This window comes from Homalodisca vitripennis, chromosome 5 (genome assembly GCF_021130785.1).
Source record: "Homalodisca vitripennis isolate AUS2020 chromosome 5, UT_GWSS_2.1, whole genome shotgun sequence".
NCBI lineage: Eukaryota > Metazoa > Arthropoda > Insecta > Hemiptera > Cicadellidae > Homalodisca > Homalodisca vitripennis.
The window spans coordinates 182,399,855-182,427,824 of record NC_060211.1 but is presented as its reverse complement, the minus strand read 5'-3'; the positions used below and the strand labels follow the sequence as shown (position 1 = coordinate 182,427,824).

The 27,970-nt window shown below is 35.7% G+C and overlaps 1 pseudogene; it reads right to left on the bottom strand.

Moving 5' to 3' along the window:
• Positions 1-409: 409 nt before the first annotated feature.
• LOC124363290 lies at positions 410-27,970 on the bottom strand (annotated as a pseudogene).

The window sequence follows — 27,970 nt, the reverse complement described above, 5'->3', positions numbered from 1 at the left end:
AGGTCGATGGTACTGATAAAAGTGCAAGGGTCACAGACAGGATTCAACCTGCACTATCTCAAAGTCCAACGTCCTAGACCACTCGGCCATCGGCACTGCCACAACAATTTTTTGAGTTAATCTCAATGTCACTTTTGCACCTGATTTTTAACTTCTTCATTAGATTAAAAATGTTTTCCATTTGGAACCCCTTTTAAGGGATTAAAATTAACTTCTTAATTTGGACAGAACTTTAAATATTTACAATATTATAGGTAAAAACATAATTATCAAGTCCTTTCTTCCATTTACCTTCCAACTCTCCTCTCACTTCTTCTCCTCTTAACTCCAATAGATGCTTTTATGAGTAGTAGCAAATGCAGATAACACACTCCCGTCATTTGGTTGATACAATCAATTTGAAACAAGAAACAAAATCATACTTTTATTAACAAAATTAACATTTTTATACACTGATCATTCACTACAATCACGACTTTCAAAACTGGAAATCAACATTTTTAAGGACGGCAGAGTTCTCGTCGTAGTCAGTGAAGTTCTTGACTCCCTGTTTCTTGACTCGGAAGCGCAGCGTGGGGCTGACATCCTGCGAGGGCTGGTGGGTCGTCACCACCACAGATGAGCCACGATCAATGATTCCGCGCTCATGTGCTGCTGCCAGCTGACTGACCACGCGCCTCTCCACCTCGTACTTGATGCTGCGTGCGCCGTAGTGCACATCGTAGCCCTCAGCCAGCACACTCTCCACCCCTCTCTCCCACCGCAGGGAGATCATGTGCTTGTCCTTAGCCTACAAACATTACGTAGCTATACTGGGAAGGGTTAATTCAATGTGAATGTTGAGTTTAGCTCCAGTGCACCTTTCCGATAGTGCAGTGTCTGGAATCTGACGCAGTCAAAGACAGGAATCTGAAGTCATGTTCGTCTGAAGAGATCCAAAAAAATTCAGCCATGAAGAAGCTCTTTACATTCAACATCAGGAACACCTAGACTACAAAATATAGTGTAATCTAGATGAAGAGGTATTCTCACTGTCTTCTCAGGTGAACGATTGAATGGACTACAATGATGTTTTACACACAATTTCTAAACACAGTGGATCAACCGAGGTTTCTTCGCATGACGCTGCTTTGGTAGAATAGTGAATGTTTGTTTAGCTCTAGTTCACCATCTTCTTCCCCTACATAACATATTTTGTAGTCTAAATGATGTAAAGAGTTCATTTTTAGATTCTTCGTCACTGACTTTTTTGGATATCTTCAGACAAACATGACTCCAGATTCCAAGAATCAAATCTGATCTGTGAAAGAGAGGTCAGATTCCAAATGTTGCACTAAAGAGAAGGTGAACTGGAGCTAAATTCAACATTCTAATTTAATTCATCTTAGACCTTAGGCTTGTACTGCCAGTGTCATGTAAGATTTCTGGTTCACACTGTGTTAACAATGTTTTGTGTACAGTGTGAACCGGAATACTTACATCTTAGGATTGTACACCCAGTGTCACATAAGATTTCTGGTTCAACACTGTGTTAACAATGTTTTTGTGTACAGTGTGAACCGGAATACTTACATCTTAGGCTTGTACTGCCAGTGTATATATTTGACTACATTGGGAGAAGTGCTAGAAATCCCATGTAATGTAAAGTTTTACCATTACAAAGTGCAAAGTGCTAACTAAAAACTCGGTGTATCATCAAAGAGAAATTTATGTTTTAAATGTTGTGACATAAGATATCACCGAATGCAGGATCGAACTATTACATTTTTATTATTAAAAATATATTTCGTATTCATACTTTTTCATAAAGGTGATAAAAAAAAGGTTCATGCACTTTCAACATAATTACCTTGTTATCAACCATTTCTGGAATTCATAAAGGACAAACGACTTTTTTTGTAATTTAAAACTAAACACTCCAAAATGGTTATGTTTTGGCACTACTTTGTTGTTTGTGAGAACTTGGAACACAGAATTGTGAATCTCTTATATGTCGAATGACTGTGTGAAACAATCTGTCTCTTCTACTTTCCGGACAAATTCACCGGAAATAAAAGACACAGACGCCCTGGTCTTAACCTTATTGTTGAACAGTATGTTTATAATTTTTTAAATTGACAAAACATTTTGCTACTTTCTAGATTCAATGAGTGATTGAGCTATACATAATAATTAGCTAATAACAGATTTCCACAGAACTAGAACAATGTTTTTTTACATTTTTGCCAAGTTTTTTTATTTTATTAGAGCCGGAAAAAAGTATACAACAAACTGTTGCATCTCACTAAGGTCACAGTCTTGGAGCATCTGAATTCATACGCTTTTACACCCATGGTAAGGTGACATTGTTTCCAATCAATACTTTCTCTTATTCATTTGACAGTTGCACCAACTCTAAGATTAACTTGTATCATAATATATTTCAACCTTGTAAATATATATTAAAAAAACTCACTTTTTTTTGCCCATGTACCCAACTCCTTTGACACCAACTTGTTGAGTTCAGAGTTTGAAAAGGGGAGGAAGTAGACAATCTCGTTGATCCTTTTCCGAGAAATTCGTCTCTGCCGAAATGTTTCTTCAAGATGGGTCGGACCACTTTATCCTTGAAGTGGCGGGAGATGGTTATGTTCGTTGATAACGCCTCATCTGGAATTTTTAAACGTGATGGAACCTCAGTCTGATGTAGTAAGAAATGCTGAATCAAAATTTTCAGGAGGAATACAAATTATTTAAACTTTAGATCAGAAAGTTAAACAGTTTGAATTATAAATAATTACAAATGAGAACTAACCAAATTTGCCTTCGAGCCGCTGATCCATGAGTTCCTTGGCCTCACGCCTCAGCTGCAAGGCATGCTCTGCGATCTCGTCACTGGCCAGTTGGATGTCATCACAAAGATTTGCATCCTTACACTCTATTGTCTTTCCCTTACCGTCTGTCAGTCTTCCCTACAGCAATATTACACTTATATACATACAGATGTACAGTATTCCAAAATTAATATTTAGCCCTTAAAGCGCTTGAGGAAAACTTTTTTGGCATAGATTGAGTTAGTGTGAATTCCACCATGTGCTGTTAAAAAGCTATTTTTAACACAAAACAACTAAACCATATTTTTTGAAAACTTCTGTAATGTTACTAGAAAACACTTAAATAATGTTTTGATTAAAAAATTACATATTTTGCAAATTATAACTAATTCCAATAATATAACAATACAAAATAAACTTATGACAAACAAGTGTTGAATTTTCGGTCTTTAAATAACTTAAATGAATGCAGACTAATAGTTTTACAACACCAACTGCAAAACTGCCGCCATCCAAACAAAACGAAAGACTATATAAGTGGTTAATCATTTATTCATGGTCCACACATTCCACTTTTATAAATTTTAATTTATAAAATAGGAAGATACAGTGATATCCGTATCTGATATCATATGCTACATTCCAAAGATATGGACATCCATATGGCGAATGCCAAGTGGTTTCTTCTTCTAAGATAGGCAGCCTACTGTCATCATGCAGGGGACCTTCTTGTGCACTCCGAAGTTATAATATGATAGCCTGCCAGTTTCCAAATTTTAGCAGTTCCACAAAATACCAAAAACGATTAATTACATTCTCCTAGAAAAATTCACTAAACAATTGTTTACTTATATGAAAAATATAGACATCTCTGTACAGCAAATAATTGCTAATACATAAATTGTTCAAAGTGAGTTCTGGTATTTTGTACATTTTTGTTTAATGTATATTTATATTTTAATATAATAAAGATCTATACGCATAGACATAACAGATAAATGTCTTGTATAAGTTCACTATGTCACAAATGGAAAATCAAGTCCAGTTATGAGATGCCCGGCCGAAACTAAGTAGCATGTTGAAGGTTGGAAGACAGAATAACAGTTCTCAAAATGTATGTTTTAGTTAATTTTTAACTATAACTAAATTATAAAATGTAAAAGCAAAAAAGTATTTAAAAACATTTGACTTAAAATTAGCGTATTTATTGATAAAAATAAAAAGAAGAACTATTTACAAAACTGATAATTTAAAATAAATTTTAATTTCATTGTAAAATGTAATTAAAACTGAAAAGTGTAATTACATTTTACCATAAAAAACAATATTTTTTAACTAATCACAACACTACCACACACATGAAGACTAACAACGAGATACGTAGTAGATGCGCACTCATGACAACCGAGAAAGCAGTAATACAAGCAACAGATGTTTGGTTATGGCTCTGTAGGAGCAGTCACCCTGCCATAGAGTGAAGGTTGTTTTTAAATACTTTCTTGGCAACTGCGATAAGCATGAAGCGTGCACCGGACATTTCAAAAGCCTTTTGTAAACTAAAACACCTCTCCAAGAGACATAATCTATAATATCGGATATAACTGTAATTTAGCGTTTTGATCAAAGTCTGCCATTCTAATATATCCGTCTACGGCTTGAGAAGAAGAGTTAAATGATAAATGTGTCCACTATCCCTTATGAGAAGCTAGTCAAATTGGAAGATAAGACTTAACGGTCAATGTAAAATATCAGCATTACAATAATAATCATTTTTATTATAATTTTGTATACTCTTTCTGATCAATAAATTCTTACACTACCCTAGTTTATACTTATTTATCAACAAGACTATTACTATCCTACAAACCTCGTCAAACAGCTGAAGCAGGACTGTGAGCACGTCAGGATGTGCCTTGTCTACTTCGTCAAACAGTACAAACAGCAATCCGGACACTTACGGAGCCGCTTGGTCAGCTGTCCACCGTCGTCATGGCCCACGTACCCAGGCGGCGCACCGATCATCTTCGCCACCTGCACAGGCCTGCCAACATTACTTTAGCAAACTTTCCAGAACTAGCAAGCTGGGTATTTGCAGAACTACTGTTTGCTCTTGTACCCCCCGTGTAACCAGACAATGCACTGATCGTATTCACCATCTGCACAGATCAATTTAAAACATCTTTTGCAAACTCTCAGGACTAAAAAGGGCTTGATGCAGCTTGTCCTCTACATCAAACCCTATAGCATTTGGGTATTTGCATACCTCAGATGCCTGCAAACACTATTCCGGCAAACCTTCCAGAACTAGCAAGTCTTAATGCATCTCATCCTCTCCGTCAAATATCACAATAATTTCTGGACATTTGCAGAGCTACTTTATAAGGTGTCAATCATCTTAGTTTGATCATCTTTGCCCTCTGCATTGTGTCAACTGCAACATTATACCAAACAACACTCATGCATTTGTCAGTAGGTAAAGACTGTATCACATTGAAATACACATTGTAATAAAAATGTTATGGTAACAAATTGAGGATCGAACGTTTGCATTACAACATTGTACATTGTTTAATGTGGCCTAACATAAGTAATAGTGGGTATTGTCTGTGGGCTAACATTATACAGCGTTTCAAATGTTTTGTTAAAAACAAAGGTGTGGTTACGAAATATTTATACTAAACTTTAAAGGGTTGTAAGTGTACTACTGTTTTGCCTAATCAACTTTTAGAACCTCCATGGACTGTCCAGATAGTAACAGACGTTTTTATTTTGTTTATATTTTATTTTTTATTTTGAATAAATTGACAAAATGAAAGGAAAAATTTTTTTATTTTATACATTTGAAAGCTATTTTACCACCAAATATTCAGTTTATTGTTGAGTGAGACTGCATTGTTATTTGGCTTCATTTGTTATTTACTTTTAGTATTGTTCTTTATAAGATTATATCTATTTCAATCAATGATTTTTTTACTTTATGTTAGCCCAATTAAGTTTTACTTTTACTTGTAATCCTGAACATATGTTCAACTCCTGAAAACCTATACATTTTGTAAAAAAAATCCATATTTTATTAAGTGTGATATAATAATGAAATTTGGTGTTTTCCCATTTTAAACTTTACATTTGTATAAAGTGATCTCTATGAGTGCTTAATATTTTTTCATACATCTCTCGTAAATAAAAAAACAAAAAAATATTTGGAATAAGGTTTTTTTTAGTAAGTTATTTTTACTTTAATATGATGCATAAATAAATATTTCCCACAGTTAAGTATAATTTTATACTGAATAAAAAGAAAATTAGATCTTGAAAATTAGTTAGCATATATGTTAAAAAAACAATACTTTTACCACGGGTATACAAAATGAGCTACAGTGCTAGGATTTTTAGCAGATACATTACAGTGAATCACAGGAAGTTTTGGGAGATATATTGCAAAAAATGGTCGGGGTCAAAAGGGGTTAATCAACCTTTTCAAGCGTGTCTGTTCCAAGTTACCTCATGTTTCTCCTGGTACTCAGACATGTCCAAGCGGATGAACGCGTCGACTTTGTCCTTGTGGATGTAGTGGGCCAGCTGTTTGGCGAGCTCAGTCTTGCCAATTCCCGATGATCCCAAGAACAAAAACACCAGAGGATGCTCATCATCTGCCCACCCATTTTTCTTTTCGTCTCACCGCTGTAATTTACAAAAATTATATTCACAGCTAGGCAAATAAACTCATTGGCCTACTAGTATTTCCAGCCTCTCAACTCCACAGTAAATCCAATTAATTTGGCCCAAAATGGAGAATTTTACTTAAAATTCCATTACTCTAGTTGTACTGTTTAGATTTTAATAAAACTTGGGATATTTAATAAAAACATCCTAAACTATATTTTTCACAAAAAAAAAATTAAAAAGTTAATGTTAATTTTTTAAATTTTTGTTAATTTGTGTTAATTTTATGTTAATTACAAAATAAACACTTTTTTTTATTTTTTACTGACAATTATTTATTATTACAATGTTTTTAAGTATACAAATACTGTCGACTTAAAAATAGTAAGTTAATGTTAATTTTGGTTAATTTTAAGTTTAATTTAAAAATAAAAATCTTTTTTTGGAAATTTCGTAGACAAATTTATTTTGTTTTATTGTTTTAAATTATTTTATAGCTGATTCCAAGAAAATATCATATAATTTTAATTTCAGTATTTGTAAATTTTTAATTTTGGGTTAATTTTTACATAAATTGTTTAGGCCTACGTCCATCTCTTCAAAATCAATATCTGAGAGGGGCATTGTCAGACTCACCGTCGCTGAATTCTTCATCACTATCAAATCCTCCACTCTTCTTCCACATGATTAGAACCGATTTCACCATCAGATTCACTTAAAATAAATCCGTCATTGTCAATATAACGATCAATTTCACTACTACGTAAAGCTCCATGTCGCGCCATTGTACACACGCTTAGTTTGTTTACTCGAGTCAGCTGTTTACTTGTTTCCGATCGTCTGTTTATGTTCCCCTTCCTCAACTGCAGTGTTGCCAAGCTGTAAAGTTAAATCATTCAATTCCCATTATTGCATAGAACACAGAAACGAAGTTAGGAACTGAATGGTGCTGACATCTTGTGAGAAATAGGCGAACTACTTGGTGGCGAGATGGTTTCGTCAAAGTATTTTAACCGTGCATAGCGCTAGCGGCGAGATGGTCTCGTCGAAGTAGGCTAATGGGTTAAATTATTTCATTCCGTAATATGTTATTGTTTGGAAATGAACTTAGTTATTTTATTATTCCTAGTGTGAATCCTCTAGGGCTGTCTCGAGTTTTATTCACACTGAACGTGTTAATGATGAAAATTGCAGCCTGGCTTACAGAAGAATCACCTTCCCCGCTGAGTAACCTGATCTCTCCTTAAGTGGATCGCTGTCTTCTCAGGTTGCGGATCTGATCACTAAACACCTGGCATATGAGACAATATGGCATTGCATTGACGAAATTATTCACAAACTCTCATTATAATAAAACTTTTCAGAAATGTTGTTGGGAATAAGCTAGAATCGTCTTTCTTTAAAATTGGAATTACTCTCCATTTTTCAATGTAGAAGCAATGTACCTTTCAAAAGAGAGAATGATCTATTTTGTCTGGGGAATCAAAATTTTCCAGTATCATTGTTTAGGCGGCCACATTGATGTCACATCTATTAAAACTGAAAGCTGTAATGACTAGTTATTTCTTAGAGTGACTGGATTGATTTCTTACCCATGTATTGGGAAAATAATCTTGTCTATCGTCACTATTGTTTTGTATATATCAATGGTTTCAGGAAATGACCAAGTTAATTTTATGAATGTAACAATAGCAGAAACAAGCATACCAGATGCTACAATGGCAATAGGTCCTTCTTGGCCGACGATGTTCTGCTTGAGTCTCTGCTCCATAGGAAACCTCCTCCGCTCCTCTATAGCCTTCTGCCTCTGCAGCTCCTCGAACTGGAAAAGAAAACATTAAAATTGTCAAGGCACTACGAATTACAAAACTTATGAAATATAAAACCCATACTTCATAGCTGACAAAACAATAAACAGTAATTCGACTCAACCTTCATTAGCACATTACATTTTACACTGATTACAATGAATTGTAACCAAAAATACGTAATATGTCATTTTATAAAGAAAAGTAAAACTATACATTGTCATCTAAAAACTCTCACATTATAGCCTAATATGTTCTATCAAATTACAAACTTTTTTATGGAAACTACAAACCCTCTTTTTAATTAATAGTACAAGGAGGGGCAGCTCATTATAAATTTTAATTCCCATAAAAAAGATCGCTACCTGATCAGAAGTACTCTGAGGAGTCAAGAATTTTTGGATGTGATGGGCTACCAGCCAGTCGAGAGGATATCTAGCTAAGAGTCTTCATAGGCCTTTGTTTCAACCTGGTGACCATAATGTCATGACAGCTATGCCGATCTCTGAACCCTGTTACTAGTTCTCGAGCACTACAATGAAGATTAAGGAGCTTACGGGGTGCCTACCAGTCGATCGTAGGACTGCACCTGGCAAGATCGTGATTCGATACCCAACTCAGCCATTAAGATCCAGGTACAGTGCGGGAGTTCTCGAAAGGAACACCAAGTTGTAAATATTATAATTAACAGAATAGAGCTTACGTGTATATATTGTACATAGCTGGGGATAGAATTTAATAAAGTAAACCAGTGTTTCGTTTTAAACTGAGTTTCTCGTTTTACTTTAGTGATCCAGGATAGAATTACATAAAAAAAAACTAGTGCTGAGGTGGATTTTCACACAGGAAAGAACTTGAGAGCGGAAGGGGAAAACTCCCTTACGCAGTTCATAATGTTCCCCCAACGATAGCAGCCCTAAACGGGTGAATATAGAACAGCATTGATTGAAACTGAATAAAATAAAACTAGAACAACATATAGTCCATTCGAGCTGTAGAGTCGGTTAAAAGGGGTGGACCAGCTAGTCAGCTTGTAGAGTCGGCTTGTAGAGCCTTAGAAAATCGAAGACAAGCGGCAAACACATGAGGGACCAATGTATGGTCCATTCAAGCTGTCTGGGTCTGACTACTTACATAATATTACGAGTGCAAATTGTCAAATTTATCTGTGTTTTTTGTACATATCTGCTGCGCTTTGTTTACAATAATAATTTAAAAGGATAGCCAGAAATAACAACTCGTTTAAGTAATGCCTCACCTTCTCTTCATACTCCTTGAGCATGTTCTGTATCTGGTTGTTGTTGGTGGCATAACCACGTGCTTTCATTCCGATCTCGTTCTCCAGGGTAGGGTCTGCTCCGTTCTCCAGCAGCAACTGGACTGCAGCAGTGTTGTCCATGAGCACCGCATACATGAGAGCCGTGAAGCCGCTAAATGTTGCCCGGTGGTTTAACTGGTCACTGAACTCATCTTCCCGTTTCTGTAACACTGCAAGCGTTAAAAAGCACGTTAAGTTAAGGTAACAGAACTCAAGAATGGGGTAGTTGAACAACACAATTTTTATTTTTTTAAACCCTCTGTATACTAAAGATTTGCTTGAGGTAGATAGTACCAGTGTCTGACATCGACATTTAAAATTTTTGTAGCACGTTTCTCTCTTAATTTTTCAGTGTTTTAGCTAATATAGTTCGAATCCAAATGTTTCAGTCTATCCTTTTTCACTCTTTCTCCCTGCCTCTAGCTGGCATAACTAGGTTTTTTCCAGTAGCATTCTAGTGATGTTTATTTTGTTTCAACCGCCATCCACCAAGCTGCGTATGTTTTGCCTATTACAGTTCGTAAATTGTACGAGCGTGATAAAATACTTTGTGACTATTTTCAAGCTAAATATTTTGGTTACTACGTGCGATGACAAAATTTGTAAACAAACATTGTTTTATAAATAAATCTGAAGCACTTGATTTACCGTTTTTCTTTGAAGTTAGACCTGGAATTGTCTTTTTAAATCTTTAACCTCCACGCTTAAAAGTATAATGTGCATTACTAGAGTTTTGCATAAACTTCACGCCCTAGTTTGACTTGTTTTCAAACAACAAGGCGTTTTATTTCAAGGATGGTAGCTGGTATACTATGTTATTTAAAATTGGTTATTTGTGGATCCTATTCCGCTATAAATGAGTAGGAATTGTTGTCTGGTTAGTGGTGCAATCTTGTGGATATTAGTCAAATTACTAAAGATACCACATGCAATTAAAACTTCATAAACATGCCACTTTTTTTTACCATAAAAATAAAAATGTTATAGTGTGAAACGTCGTTTATAACATTTTGTACTATTTACGGATTTGAACCAAAAGAAAGTATTTTTCTTCCATTGTATATTTCCTCAAACTAGATCAAATTTTTAAAACTGGCTTTTTTCAGAATTTAAGTTTTTTTATTATTATTATTTTACCAGTGCACTCCCACCACTTTTGAAAAATATTTTCAAACCATATGTGATACAGGGACAAACTTATTGGCTGAGTGTTAGCAAACTTCTCACATTGGTCTTATGGGATGCGATGATTTGAATGAGAAAATAGCAGAATAAATACATTTGTAAAACAAGCTGAGTACAATTGTAAGAGATCTTAACGTATTGTGACATATTAATTAATGTAGCTTTATTCAGACACTTAAAAAAAATACAGTAGAAATTAAATTTTAGTTAAAAGTTGTAATTTAGTCTTTCACATGTATACAATAAGATGTTTTTCTTGTACTTGGTTTTTTTTAAATTCCAAAACGTTCCTTACTTTCTGAATAGCTATGTATTATAAGGTAGGAGAAGCCACATCAAGTGACAATTGACAGACTTTACTGAGGTTGCATGCATAATTTTAAAATATACAGCTTATTTTCATTAGATTATACATATTACTATGTCACGTCATTCTTTGTTTGAAGGTTATTTTTGACGATGGAAGGATTGTGAAGGAAACAGGATTTTTTCCGGACATTTGCCATCGTTCAGTGAAACAAGAAATCAGTAACACTACGTTTCGAGATCTGCAATCTTATCTCTTCTTCAGGTAATAATAACTAACCTAATACAAAATTACAAACTAGGTTAAAAATAAACAAAATCATACCAAAGCGTTGTGGCACGCCTAAGTCAGGAATCACAACCACCATGTTGTTTGTCAAATTCACTAACTCTAAAAACATGCACTTAATAAAAAACTGTACACAACACTAATCATTAACCCTCTCCCCGCTCACATTGTTTTCCAGGCGCTCACAGTGCTTCTAACCTCAATTAAATTCGCTCTGCCAGTCGCGCTCGGTCAAAATACGCAGCAACACTTCAACTTACACATGTTCTGTCATTGTAATTAACTATAATTATAAGGGGACAAAGTCTCCAAGCAATCCAAAAGAAGAGACGGGGATGGACCACCTGGGGGAGGTGGAAAAAAGGCGTAAGTATGCGCCTAATACAGATAAAACCTACACCATGCAAAGGGCACAACTGACATCTTGGGAAGAAGGTTTATATCTCAACAGGCCTGGTTATCGCCCTAATCCAGGGAGCCTTGGGATCAATAGAGGTTGCATCAGAGGACTGACAACTCAGGTAGGTAATTCTCATTTATGATCGAACAATTGAAAAACCCAAGAAACTTGTATTCTAACTTCAAAACTAATAACAGTCTTTCCGATTACAGATCTAATAACAAGAGATCTGGTGGCGGCTACAGTGAAGGTAGCTTCACTGCAAGGGGACAGAGAGGTTTACTATAAGCCTCAGCCTACTTCCCCAACCGGTCAACAAGCTGCCCACCGAAAGAATTAGAAAGACTATTGCAGAGCTGCAGAGACAGAGGCTCGGCCCTCATTCTCAGCTGCGACTGCAATGCTCACCATACGTATTGGGGAAGTACGAACACAAACAAGGAGAGATGAGGAACTTCTACAGTTTATGTTCAGCAATGATCTAGTGTTAGAGAATAGGGGGTCAAAGCCCAACCTTTATAACTAGAAATAGGAAAGAAGTCCTAGACATAACCCTATCTACAGGACTCAAAAAACTTAAACATAGTAAGGTGGCACGTCTCCAAGGAGGCCTCACTATCGGACCACTGTCCAATTAGGTTCGACATAGAGGAGATAGGGGAAAGATACGTGACCCACAGGGTTCCTAAATCGACCAACTGGAGAGTTTACAGAGAGTCCCTGGCAGAAGAGTTGGAAGAAATAGGACCCTTTCAGAAAAATGAATTTGAATTAGAAAGGTCTGCACAAATAGTAGAGCAAGCTATAATAAAGGCCTACGAGAAAAACTGTCCTCCCAGACAAAACCGGTTGAAGAGGGATGTGCCGTGGTGGACTGGGAGGTTGGAAACATTAAGAAATAAAACAAGGAAATTATTAAAATGGGCAAAAAGGACAGACGATTGGCTCCCTTATCTACAGGCCCAAAATGAATATAAAAAAAGAACTTAGAACGAATAAAAGAAGAACCTGGAGGAATTTCTGCAAAAATATTAACAGTCTTCCCGAGGCATCCAGGCTTCAAAAAACTCTCCAAACGGAGCATACAAATCCTATGGGGACTCTAGTAAAGGACAATGGAGACCTAACAATGAACAGGAAGGAGACCCTAGAACTACTTCTGGAGACACACTTCCCAGGGGGTCAGCTAACTCGTAATGAGGATACTTATTCTCTATATGGGGGAGGATCCAGTTGGGAGGTGGCAAAAGCCAGACAGTTGTCTAACAGACTATTCACACACGAAAGAATTAAATGGGCGATAAGATCCTTCAAGCCATTTAAATCTCCTGGGGTGGATGGAGTTTTTCCAGCCCTTCTTCAAGAGGGGCTGGACATTCTATTAAATACCCTTAGCATTCTATTTTAGAAGCAGTTTCGCCCTAGGATATATACCAAAGAACTGGAGGATAGCACTAGTGGTGTTCTTGCGGAAAAAATGACAGGGATCCAACAAAACCCAGTTCGTACAGACCCATAAGCCTAACCTCCTTCATGGTTGAAAAACTATGGAAAAAATAATAAATAGACACATAAGGGACGTAATATTACTGGAACACCCACTTAGTCCCACACAACACGCATACATAGAAGGAAAATCAACCACCACTACTCTCCACAGTTTAGTGAGAGAGGTGGAGAATACCTTCGAAAAAAAGGAAGCCCTAGTCAGCGTCTTTATGGACATTGAAGGAGCTTTCGACCGAGTAGCATATCAATCCATGAAGACTGCGATGGAACGTTTTGGAGTTTCCCCAGACGTAGTCAAATGGATAGTAGCCCTCCTAAAAAGCAGACAGGTGAAAGCCAAGTACGGGGACGAATCGGCTGCGATCACGGCCCAAAGAGGCTGCCCCCAGGGGGGAGTCTTATCTCCTCTCCTGTGGGGGATGGTAGTGGATGATCTCCTAAGAAAAGCAGAGAAGAGGGGGATAAGGCTACTATGTTATGCGGACGACCTAGTGCTAATGATTAAAGGGAAAAACATAGGCAGGCTGGAACGCCTAATACAAACAGAACTGAACTTCATAAGCAACTGGTGTCATGGGGAAGGTCTGCGGATCAACCCATCAAAAACTAATATGATTACCTTTACCAGGAAAAGGAAATTCCAGCTAGCAAAACCGGTCCTGGAGGGAATCAGCATTAACCAAACAAAAGAAGTGAAGTATCTGGGTTTAATCCTGGATGAGAAGCTCACTTGGAACTCCCATATTAGAAACAAGACATCCAAAGCAATAATGGCCCTTGGGGCCTGTAAGAGACTCTTTGGATTTAAATGGGGACTTAAACCCAAAATGATATATTGGATTTATGAAACCATAGTAAAACCAATGGTCACATATGCTGCTCTAGTGTGGTGGCCGAAGGTCGAACAAACAACAGCTGCAAGAAGGCTACAGAGTCTTCAGAGGTTAGCTTGCTTAAGCATCACGGGAGCAATGAGCTCCTGCCCAACACTAGCAATGGAAGCGGTTCTGGGTTATACTCCTCTTGGCCAGGAAGTGATGAGAACAGCTGCGATGAGCGCAATGAAGCTTCTAGGAACAAAGGTAATAAATGCTACCTCCCTAGAAGGCCACATGAAGATATTGGAAAATTTTCCTGAGGCTGAAATGCTAACCAAAGTATCTGATACTATGGTTAAGAAATACTCCTTTGAAAAACCATACACGGTCTCTATCGGAAGTAGGGAGGAATGGATTAAAAGGGAGGCCTACCCTAAAAAAGGAGTCCTGAAGTTTTACACCGATGGTTCACTCCTAGATTCAAGGGCAGGATATGGAATACATGGACCTGGAGTTGACATGGCTGTGCCCCTAGGAAGACATGCCTCAGTTTTTCAGGCGGAAGTCATGGCAATAGATTCATGTTCTAGAAGACTCACACAGTTGGGGACAAAAGGATTATCATACCTAATACTCTCTGATAGTCAGGCTGCACTGAAGGCACTGGATACCTGTTCGATTGATTCGAAAGCGGTCTGGGAATGCAGGAATGCTCTAGCAGAGCTAGCAACAAATAACAGAGTAACACTCGGATGGGTGCCGGGTCATGAAGGAATTCATGGGAACGAAAAAGCGGACATCCTCGCCAAAAAGGGAGCAGAATCCACATTGGTGGGGCCTGAGCCAGGTTGTGGAATATCCTTCTCCAGCATTAAAGCTCTGGTTAAAGATTGGGAAAAGAGGACAAGATACAAGAATTGGAGCAGAGCCTCGGGTTTAAGAATATCCAAAATGTTTATCTCTCCTTATGCAAAAGGGTGGACAGCTCTCCTAGACCAGAATAAGGAGGATATAAGACTGATATTAGGAATGTTGACAGGACATGGCCCTCTGAGGAAGCACCTTTTGAAGGTAGGCCTTAGTCGGAGCAGCAAATGTAGACTCTGTGGAGAAGAGGAGGAGTCAGCAGAGCACATTTGGTTGGATTGTCCTGCCATCGTAGAGACTAGGAAAAGATACTTGGGAGCATATCTCCTCAGCCCCAAGGACATCAGAGAACAGGAGCCCTTAAATCTGATTTGGTTTTTGCAAAAGCCTCGGTTTTTGAGGGCACAAATAAAAGTAAGGGAGGCGCAAAGGTCCTTTTAGGACTAAGTGCGGGGACAAAGTGTCCTCTTCCCTCAGAAGGGGGAAAAAAAAGAATGAAAAAAAAACTATAATTATATATATTAATTATTTTACTATATATTGGTTCAATGAAGTTGATTGAACGAGACCAGGGAGTGGGCACATGGACACCGGGTTGTTTGTTGCGCAGTTACTTGGTGAAGGTCATTGTCTGGCTCGCCGTCACTGCCACTGCCACTGTGATCACTCCGAACTACATCCTCAATGCCACCAACCACTTCACAAGGCTCTGGTACATCACTTCACTCACTTGAATCGTCGCAATCACTACTAATAACGAGATCGATTTCACTGTCACGAAGTGTACGACTACAACCCGCCATTGTTTCCGCACAACTAATATAAATAGCAAAATAATGGAATAAATCTACTGTAAAAGTAAAGTAAATGGTCTCCTGATAGCAAACAACCCATAGTAGTACAATATATTGCTACTCGAGAGCAGCACTTATCGGCTCTAGTGGATAAAGCAGTGCGTGCCGATCTGTGTGGTTTAAGCTGCAGTGGCTATGTGGTAGCCGTGCCGCTTCATGCCTTGCAAGCGGGAGAGGGTTAAAACTGAACTACAGAATACCTCATGTCATGTTGTAATGACTGTACTCGGTTTGTTTACAAATTTATTTATTACATGATTTTCTCGTTGCCATCATGGTCACCCCTAGGAACAATTTAAAAATGTTTGCTACTGCTCAGCCACGTCCCATGGAGTGACATGTACCGTCATCAAACTCGATGTTGATGATCAGTTCGTTCTCAAGATCTTGTGGGAACTGACAGAATGACAGGAACGAAATCTTTGCTCAAGTGATAAGCTTCACTAACACTCAGCCAAAAAGGTTTAAGCGACAGGAAACACTTAATCAACAAGGAATTTACCACATGTGGTCTGATAATATATTTTTAACTAACTAAAAAAATTACAAAGAACCCAAACTGAAAACTCTTAATTGCTGTTTGAACAACAGCAAAACTGCACAGACATTGGCTACGGGATAAAATATATACATACACATACTATACAATAGACTTATGAATAGCAATTTAAATTCCTAGTAACAACTATGAACAAGAATGTACATTCATTCAAAAAAATGCTCTGATAAAATTGCTTAAAACACAGACTCCTCCAACAACAAAACTGAGTTTCTGGTTAGTTCAGAATAGCCACACCACACAAGCAATAATAACACCTTAAACATTGTATAGAGATGCAAGAAAAATATATATCTGAAATTTTAGAGAAATTAGATATGTTTACCACTATTAACCTCATTGGAGGTTATTTATAGTTCTGTTAAATAGAAACAGAAGTCCCATTGTACTAATGAACAAAATGTGTACTCCTAACATAATAATGTGGTCTTGCCCATTCAATTGGATGTCTGTAGATGAAGATTGCTGAGTACTGATTATCAAAAACAATGGGGGAGGGGAGGCATTTGGTTAATAAATATTGAAGATAATCAAGGTTTTGTTTAGGGGAGTGTGGTTGATAGGACACAACTAAAACACACTATTGGACCACTACAATATGTTTTAATGACACACTAGCGCACAGTGCTCCTGGACTAACCTTGATTCACTTGCATTGTTTTATAATTAATTTTAAGTCTGTCACAAAGATTAAGCACAAAACATTTAAGTTTCATTCACAGTACTAGAAGCAACACAGCACAACAAACAACACGGACAGTTAAAAACCTGATATCAGCAATACAAAGTGAGGTTAGGTGTACAGGTGGATGTGGAACAATCAAACAACCAGACAGCGTACTTCTGATCATCACTTGTTTTTTTTTAAATTAAGTTAACCGCTTGTGTAATGTAAACAACTTTTTGAATAATCAGCACTACTGTAAACACCTTAATTTCAAAATAAAATAAGACATCCACGTCTTGTGTATGAGGTAAAACAATTCACAAAACCAGATCAATTATTAATCATTTAAAAATTTAATTTGACATTAGTTCCCTTTAAAAAGCAATCCTTCTACTTTGTTTGATATTTATTAATGACTGTAGATAATTTCAAAGGGTGACAAAATTTTGGTTATTTGCTATAGTTATGTTTAAAAAATTGAACACCACATTTTAAGGTTAATGATTAATCCTCTTCTTCGGGCGTTTATAAAACTTAATAAGCACGTTAAGCACTCCTTAACTCACACCTGTTGTAGCTATTCTCGCATCAGATCAACATTGCAATCTGTGGTGAAAGTGAAGATATGCCCTCACACACTAAAATGTTTAAGAATAATCTTCAGCAAAATGTTAATGTTCCTCTTGAAAAAGAGGTATGATAATATTTAATTGAAAGTGAATCTGGTTATTACTTATTTAAAATTAAAAAATAGTAGAGTATATCAAAATTAGCCTTTCAATTGTACATTATTTAATTCATGCCATGTTTTATCAAATATTTTAAATGACTTTACTTCCATTCATTAATTTAAATAATTTAATTGTTTTCATAGAATATGTAAAGATGTTTAACTGCCATTTAGTGCCAGATATAATGCAGACATTGCAAGGAGGAAGGGGTTGTGCGTTGGAGTGGTAAGACGGCAGGAGTCCTGACACTGACAACTCAAGGCACGAAGATATTGCAAGGAGGAGGGAGTTATGGGTTGGAGTGGTAAGAGGAGAGGAGTCCTGACCCTGGCAACTGCAAGGCAAGGTACGAAGACATTGCAAGGAGGAGGGGGTTATGCGTTGGAGTGGTAAGAGGAGAGGAGTCCTGACCCTGGCAACTGCAAGGCAAGGTACGAAGACATTGCAAGGAGGAGGGGGTTATGCGTTGGAGTGGTAAGACGGCAGGAGTCCTGACACTGACAACTCAAGGCAAGGTACGAAGATATTGCAAGGAGGAGGGAGTTATGGGTTGGAGTGGTAAGAGAGGAGTCCTGACCCTGGCAACTGCAAGGCAAGGTACGAAGACATTGCAAGGAGGAGGGTGTTATGCGTTGGAGTGGTAAGACGGCAGGAGTCCTGACACTGACAACTGCAAGGCAAGGTACGAAGACATTGCAAGGAGGAGGGGGTTATGCGTTGGAGTGGTAAGACGGCAGGAGTCCTGACACTGACAACTGAAAGGCAAGGTACGAAGACATTCAGATCACATACACAGCTAAATTCATGGAAATCAAACACAGACACGACGTGGTGAACATAAAATTTGAACATGCCATTTTATTTTAACATAATGTATAATAAAATTATCAAGGGACCAGATATTAAGGTGAAAATATCTAGGATCGTCAATTAAAAGACGTTTAATTATTCATGTCCCATTACATAATGACAAACATTGACTCAACATACCAAAGCTTTTGGAATAATCTTACCCATATTGAATGCTCCAACAAAGCACACACCCTTTTATTAGGAAGCAATGAATGAGATATCCCGGAATAGAAGAGCATGCAGTAGAGGCTATCAAGATAAGAAAAGATAGACAACCATGATCGGTACCGTCAAGCGTATAGAGACGCTTGGCTGCAGCCACCTTGTTGACGTTAGAGAAGTCGTCGGGTATGTTAGGGTCAGCTCCAGCAGTGAGCAACACTTTGGCGTTGGCCATCTTATTGTTTATTATGGCCACCTGCAGGGCAGTCCATCCCAGAGGGTGTTTCTGGTTTACGTTCACCTTGTCCTCCACAATCATCCTATGAAAAAAATACACAAAGTTTACTATGATACAACATAACTACATTGTATCATTGAAAGACCTTAAGCTAATGTCCTGTTGTTGTTGTGCACGCATGCCAGGTACAGTGAAACTAAACAATACTTTTTTCTGTCAACTGAAAAAAATCCCTTTTCATTATTAGTAATACTGAAGGATATTTAGAACATTGGGGGATGGTGTAGTTGTTTTTCTGAATGTTAGAAATGGAAAATTATTAAAATGTATAGTTTAATTAGTCAAATATTTAATTCGACCCAAACATCTTTATTCATTGAGTAACATAGTTGCGTTGGATAGTGTCATATTACCAAATATAGGTTATAAATTATGTTAAAATTTGTAAGTTAATTAGTTTAAGTACGACTTGACATGTATTTATTAATTATAAAATAAATTAATGTTCTTAAATTATTTTATTATTTAAGACTATTCTACATCTATAGTTAACAACATCTAAACACAAAAAAAAACCTCAAAAGAGTACTATACCTTATTAATCAGATGTACTTTGAGCTTCCTCTTAAAAGTATTTGTTTTAGTCTGCTTTAATATTTTGCGGAAGAAATATACAAAATTTAGATCCAGAATTTTTTTTATTGTTTGCAATAAATTTGGTGGTTGTGAGCAGGCAAAACCAGTTCATTGCGGCATCTGGTATAATTATGGAAATTTCTTAATAATTTTAGGTTTAACTTCTGTTTGGCATTCAGTATAGTTTCATATACACCCTTAAATTAAGCCCTGATACATCCGGATATAGTCCAAACGAATTGAGATACCAATGTAAAATCTTCACCATACCTATTAAAAGTACTATTTGGCTTTTTGGAGGGTAAAAATATTTCCCCCTCTCTTTTTCAAATTAGGTTAGGGGGGATTACTTTAAATTTTCAAATTGCAATCCATATCTTGTGAAATGTAATTTGAAAGGTAAATTTAACAGAAATATAATGACATGAACAAAACATCTCCACGATGATCCTAGCAAAAGTCATGGAAAAAACTCCTTACCTAAGGGTGTAAATTAAATCCTGACACACCTGATTATATTACAAACGGATTGAGATATCAATGTATAACCTTCACCATACTTATTAAGTTACTATTTTGGATTCTTTGGAGGGTAAAAAAAGTAATATCCCTTTTCAAAGAATTATAGAAGGATGTAACTTTAAATTTTCAAATTACAACCCTATCTCGTGACATGTCACTTTAACACAATGACACTAAGAAAACATTTCAACACTGTTTCTAGCAAAAGTTACCTACCTAGAAAAAGACACCAATTCAGGTTCTAATCAATAATTGTCAGCCCTAAGAATTTAGTTGCACTGATTTTCTGTTATAATCTGATTGTAAAAGGTAATTGGTCAGTACAAAATGTCTTTAGATTGGTGTTTTAAAAACGTATGATATTAGTTTTTTCTGCACTTATTAGCAAATGGTTTTTAGTAAAATAATTGTTGAGGTTTATCAAATTCTCATTGACAGCACTATTTCAAAGTATTTTTACATATTGTGGCCTCCTTTTATGGGGTAGTGCGAGTGGCATGTAATTCAGAAGACAGTTGTTAGGCTGTTAGCCGTAGCCGACAACATATCACACTGTAGAACTTTGTTTGTCTAAGAGAGTGCTTTAACAATTGTAAATATGTACATATATTCCCTTGCTTGCAGCATGTCAAAGTCAAACTACCGGATTTAACGCTAAACGATCACGTGCAAGGACATAGCACCAGAAACAGCTCTCAAATTTTTAAACCTTTCACTACACTAGCTAAAGAAGCCAACTCTTATGAGGCTATGAGTGTAAAACTTTTTAATAGGTTGCCTGCAAGTGCTCAGCATGCTAGTTTTAGGAAATGAAAACAAGTCGTTTATGAATGGTCGTTTCCTAATCATTTTTTTTTTAAATTGGATGAACTCCTTGAGGTAGATACAATAAATATAAATTTTCCTAGGTTAAACTGATACATCTGAATTGAATAGGCTGTGTATACCTTATTTTTAGTTGGTTCTGTAGTTCTAATATATGCTTAACCTAGTACAGCCTGACTTGAGATTTGTGCCTGATATGTTTTACTTTGCATAGTTTGCTCTGTATGCGTATCTTCTCTTATGCATGCTTTATTGATGACGAGATTTAATACAGTTTATAACAATCAATAAATTCTATTCTATTCAACTTCCTCCCCTGTTGGTGCAGATATTTCTAAATTTGTGTCATCTGTACAAAGAGAGAATTTAAGGAACTCATTAAATACTGGAAGGTCTGTTTGATAACAGGTAAATAACAGCGATGCTTATTGTGATATACTCGGAATTATGTTGTGCAATACAGAATAAATTATGGTCACACTCGGCCAGTATTTTTCTCATTTACAAAAATGGCTGCTCACACTTGGAAAACATGGAAAAATCCTGCCGGTCTTGGACTGTTATAATTTGTCTCCTTCAAAATAGACCACACATATAAATTTTAAACATAGGTAATTTCATTGGTACACACACAATGAAGACAAGGTAACATTATAGTTAACTTTGTAAGTAGCATCACTATATAAAAAAGGGTGCAACAAATTATTTCACACCTAACAGTGTTTAGCCAACTGTAGAAATCAAATAAAAATAGTTTAGGATGTTCACTTTGTGATTTAATAGCATTTCTTCACTATTTTTTACATATTTTTTAATAAATTATATAACTTACTTTCTGTTTGTATCTTATAGCACAAATATTTCCAATAAAGTTTAATTTTTTATACATTGTACCATTTTTAGTTTCCAGAATCATCTGAGATAATTTAATTGTATTATATATTTCTATGAAAACAATTAATTTCCCTCAATTTACCTTTTTAGTTCTTCCGCAGGCCCGTACTTTGCAGCTCTAAAGAAACGAATGTCTGAAAAATATTTTAAATCAGTAGAAAGTATAATAAAAAATATTTAGATCAATAATAATTATTATACAAAACTAGAGGAGCAAAACATATTAAATTTCAATAAATTAGTTAAACTGCAGTAAATTAGGTAGTACTGTGGTTAGTATATTTAAGAAACCAAAAAAACTCACTTTAAGATTCAACCATAGGACTATAAGTTTTGATTTCAAAACACCACCAAATAGTAGGATAGATATGCCATCTAAACAAGTGCATCTATTTGTTTTGAAAAATTAAATCTCTGCTCAGGCAAATTGTTCAAATGGACATAAAACACTTCTTTCAAGAACCTTAAACTAATGCAGCTATGGTGGGAAGGGTTGATTCAATTTGAATGTTTAGTTTAGCTCCAGTTCAGCTTCCTCTGAGTGCAGTACCTGGAAGTTGGAGCTAACTCAATATTCACACTGAATCAACCATTATTCTTATATGATTTACTGGGAAGCCATAAAAGAACAGAACTTCTGAGGGATCTTAATGGGGCAGGTACTCAGGTAACCATAGCAAATAAAAATAGCATATCAATCGGTTAAATGAAGAGATGGCTGCAGTACAAGACAATCAATCAGTGAATCTATACTGAAATACCTACACTATCAAATACAAAAATATTCTATAATTATTTATAATTAATTTTTGCCAGTTTCATAAGTGTGTAGGTTGCAGTTTATAATAAGTGGACACCAAAATAATTAAATTAACTATCGATTAGAAATATCTAAAATATCAAACATAAACACAATTGACCTATTGCAGATCATCTCAGTGAGTATTTGTACAGAAGAGAAGTATGGTTTTCTAGAGAAAATGCTTCAACAAGTTCTCTAAAGCGGTTAATCATTGCTAACCGGGAGAAAACATATAAATAATTACGCATATTTCACATTATTATAAATGTTTTTTTATGTTGTTATCATGTCATTATTATTTAGGAGTTTTTTTATATTTCCAGTTAAAAACTGCAGGCTGTTTTTATTTTACAAAATAACAACATTTTTTTAAATTAAGTTAATAAAACAAAGTAGTGAGTAATGATATTGGCAAGAACAATGCCGATAAGTATACGGTTTCAGCGTAAAAATGTATTTTTAAACATTGACCAGCGTTTCAAATGGCTACAAGATAATGATCTTGCTTCTTTAAGTCAAAAGTGTCCAGTTTGTATTGAGGAGATGAATTAAAGGTGGAAACCAGTGTTTCGTTGCAATAAAAGTCAAGATAAACACAATGTTACAAAAAACACATTAGTACAACCATCAATACTTAATATTCATTTATCGAATATGAGTTTATACATCATATCAACATATCTATAGTCATAATAATCGTATTTTTTAAACAAAATAATTAATATAATGCACAAAGTGATAATCTTATAAATAATAAATGAGCTATAACGATCAAATAACCAATTACAAACTGGAAATATAAAAAAAACTCCTAAATAATAATGACATGATAACAACATAAAAAAACATTTATAATAATGTGAAATATGCGTAATTATTTATATGTTTTCTCCCGGTTAGCAATGATTAACCGCTTTAGAGAACTTGTTGAAGCATTTTCTCTAGAAAACCATACTTCTCTTCTGTACAAATACTCACTGAGATGATCTGCAAGCAGATCAGATGATATGCCACTTTATAAACTTAGTTTCACGGTTGAACACGAGCTTTTGACTGTCTGTTACTATCTATAAAAGAAAATACTTTTATTATATAAAAAAGTGTTTATAGTTGATAGGGTCGGTCGGGGTAAAATGGGTACAAAAACATGCTCTCTTTTTAACTTTAAGGCCTTTTAAAAAGTTTCTTGAAATAATTACAAAATAATTACAGGTTCCAGCTTATCATTGTGACCTCTTAGAATAGTTTAATATGTAATAAAAGTTAATAAACTATTTAGTATAAAAGTAATTATTTTTTTTATAGTATACCTATTTTAACCCCATGGTTTGGGGGAAAACGGGTATAGTAATGTTTTCATAGTAAAACACAATAATTACAAGTGCTGTACTTATTTTACCCCAGTATTTGTGTAAAGTAGGCACAGTAAAAATAACTAATGAAATATTTTGGTCACAAAAAATTTTATTATTACTAAAAATATCAGTTAGACAAGTAATTTATTTAAAAAATTAAAACATAGAAACAGTTCGTTGAGAGGGGCACTTCACACAAACTTGAAAAATCTTCCATTATAATCTGGTACAGAAAAAAACATTAGAAATTTGTCCTAAATCAACCCACTCAATGTCTTCTTTATCAGGAAAAATGTAACGCTCTCCTTCACCTTTGCATTTTGTCAAAAACTTTACGGAATATCGCTCCTTGTTGCGAAGATCTTGTGCAGTAATTTGTCCCCTGTACTCCTTCACAACCGTGCCACATTCACTTTGGTAGTTTATACCTACCCATGATCCTACAGTGGGTTCAGTAGGTTTTACGTTTTTAGGTAGGCTGCTTTCATCGTCACTTTCTGCCGTATCAAATAAGCGTTTAGTAGCTCTAGGTTTTTTTTGCGGCTTTGCTTGGACCAATCCAGGCTCTTGTTTTATTGTTTTTCCTAAGGCTGTAATGGGTTTAGGCCTATTAGTTTTACTTTTTATTTTCTCTTTTCTGGCATCTTCTTCTTCTTTCAGTCTGTCCATTACTTCATTTGTTGTCATTACTTCACCACAACTTCCTTGAACTCGTCGCCTTTTTGTCTTAGAATTTTTCAATGCATCTTTTACACTTGATGACTGTTCAGGTGACAATGTACTTAAAATTGCTTCTCTCAGTTTCTTCATTGGTGAAGGAGAAATTTCAGGTAGGCCTGCTACAGAACTTGATGGGCCGGGTAAATCTTGTACAGGATTAGCTAACTTTAATCCAGTGGGTTCTGGTCGGCCAATGGGTGCCTCTGCGATGTCTTTGGGTGTTTCGATGGAGTTTTGCTTAGGTTGTGCTCCACTTTGTAAGTCCATTGGCCTAGTTGGTTGTACTGAAACAATCCTTTTTTCTAAAACAGACTTATTCACAGGATAGATCCCAGAGCCCTTAAAACCACCAATAATGTGCTCAGATTTGAATGAAGTCGATACCAGTTTACTTAGAAGACTTGGAAAAACAGCCTTGTCAACATTTTTAAGCCGCGATTCACGATACCAGTTCTTCAAAATTTCTCTCCACGCACTTTTCATAGGAGCAAATACCCCAACATCCAATGGCTGAAGTGCATGGGATGTATTTGGGGGCAAACACAGAAGAATAATGTCATTGTCTCTTGCCACTCGGGTTACGTTATAGGTCAAGTGACTTCCATGTCCGTCAAACAAGACAAGAACTGGTTTTTTCAAGATTTTTTGTCTGATTTGCAAAATTAATGAGCCATTTCTCAAAAATGAAATCTTGCATCCAGCCAGACTGTGTGACTCCATAGAGTGCACCTGGCGGTCCTCCTTGAACCCAAGTACTTTGCAAATCTCCCTGTCCTTTAAAAACAACACAAGGTGGGTAGCGTTCACCGGATGCACTGGCTACAAAAAGAACACTGTATTGCAGTCTGCCAGCTCCTCCTGATCTTGAATAGGACACTTTTGCACTTTTAGGGACAAAGACCTTACCCTTAGTGGGATCTGTGCCTAGGCCAGTTTCGTCCAAGTTGAAAATACGTTCTGGGTGATTTTCTAACCCATTTTCCACAAGAACTTGCTCATAAATTTTAAAAAACTCATCTACCACAAACTGAGACAGTCCTTCAGCCCTTGCTTTTGTTAATATTTCGGGTTTCCGTTTTGATAGTTCATGTGCCCACCTTTTTTCAAACCCTCTTAAAAAGTCATACCCTGGCATATCGTCCTTGAATGGCGTCTTTCTACCCACTGATTTTACATAGCTACACACCATATATTGCAAGTCTTTTCTATCTAGTGGATAACCACATTTTGCTGCATACAATAAAGCCTCCACAATATAGTTCTCCTCTTCTTTTGATAGCACTGTTGCCTTTCCAGAACCAGGAGTTTTAGGAGGATTTTCACTCCACCGCCGAAGGGTTTCATAAGGAATGTTATATTTTCTTGCTGCAGCATATACTGAGCTTCCATTGTCAACTTCCTTTACTGCTTCCTTCAAAGAATCTTCATCATATTTTTGGGTTTTTTTGTTTATGTATGTGCGTGGCATGATCTAAAACAAAAAAGTGAGGTTAGTTTTCAGTTTTTAAAATATTATACCTATTTTACCCCATGTTAACAAATTATGAATAGCATAAAACCTATTAAACTTTAAAACATTAAACAAGTTAAAAGTTAAAGTATATATGTGTAATGTATACATACCTGAATTTGAAACTTCTATTTGATTAGGTTAACTTTTAACAATGTCATCAGTTAGGTTGTCTTGGTTACACTGACTCCTGTGAACATATGTTTTTTTCATTTTAAGAAGCTACCAGCAGTTTAGCCAACTCACTTTCAGTATAATATCATATAAGATGATGTTATACATTTATGGTATTTTTTTTCTGATCCAAAACATCAATAACTCAAGTTTTATAATATAAAATAATGTTTATACCCGTTTCACCCCAGTATACCCATTTTACCCCGACCGACCCTAAACTGTCTACAGATGACAGTTCTCAACATAATTTTTGTCTATGAATAACTTCTTTTAAATAGAAAAAGATGGTTAACTTTAGAGAACTACAAAATACCACTTGAAGTCAATTTACTGTGTCTTTCTCGGTTTAATATGTTTGTTTTGTTGTTACATTTTTTTGTTTATTTAAATGACATTTTTCCTATCACCTGTCTTAATTTTATCGTTTGATTAATGGTTATGGTTCCATTAGTATTTATGACATTACATAATTGTTTAAACTATTTCTATTCATTTGAAACATGTGACTAATTTAGTATTTTAGATACATTGATATTGATTCATAGTTCTGTTAATCTATACATAAAGTATCGATAATTGTAATAAGCAAGATAAAAACCGTGCTTATTGTACTCTGCCCTTACTTTTAAAGATATAAAAACAGCCAAAATAAATTGTAATTTGAAATACCTATAATGTTATTTGTTTCGAAACTTGGCTTTCAATAGTGGTAATGAATATTGAGGATCCTATACTCATGAATATAGATGATTCAAATAGCGTGGTGGCCGCTTATTATACTGCAGCCGAAGAGATATACTAGGCTATTTTAAACTTACCTTTCATACTTTGAGAACACTGTACAAAAAGAACAGCAAGCCCACAAGCAACAGAAATTGGGAATAACTTTAATCTTCCACCCTCTTTCCACGTTTTTCTAAATTTAAAAAATTGCATACATATAATGGGAACATAAAAGTTTCTCATATACCCAAATGTAATATGTGATAAACACTTCTCCATGAAAGACGAAAATACTGATGAATTTTTAATGCATGTACATTTACTACATGGAAAGAATTTGCCACTTAGGTCTCTTTTCTGACACAACTTAATAGTTTCTGAGGTTGTGACTTTAAATTTATCTATGAACATTAAATACCTGCACTTGTGTGTCAATCTAGATAAATACATACTGTGCGTGTGTAACATAGCTTTTTCTACGAAAATAATACAAAAAACAAATTTAGAACGCTGTGCTGTACCAAAAATTTAGACTTATTTTTAATGGTTTGGTTACATCATAAACTTGACAAGCCTTCTCATCAATCAACTGCATCAACCATCTCCAAGTCACAATCACACAGGCTACTTGAGATATTCATATTATCAATATCAACAACGTCAAGTTGACTAAAAAACGTTAACTACAGCTGTTTGAACTTAGGAAAGGAAAACTAAACACTTTACTTTGATTGTGCCTCTCTGCTGTCGTATTATAGTGGTCTACC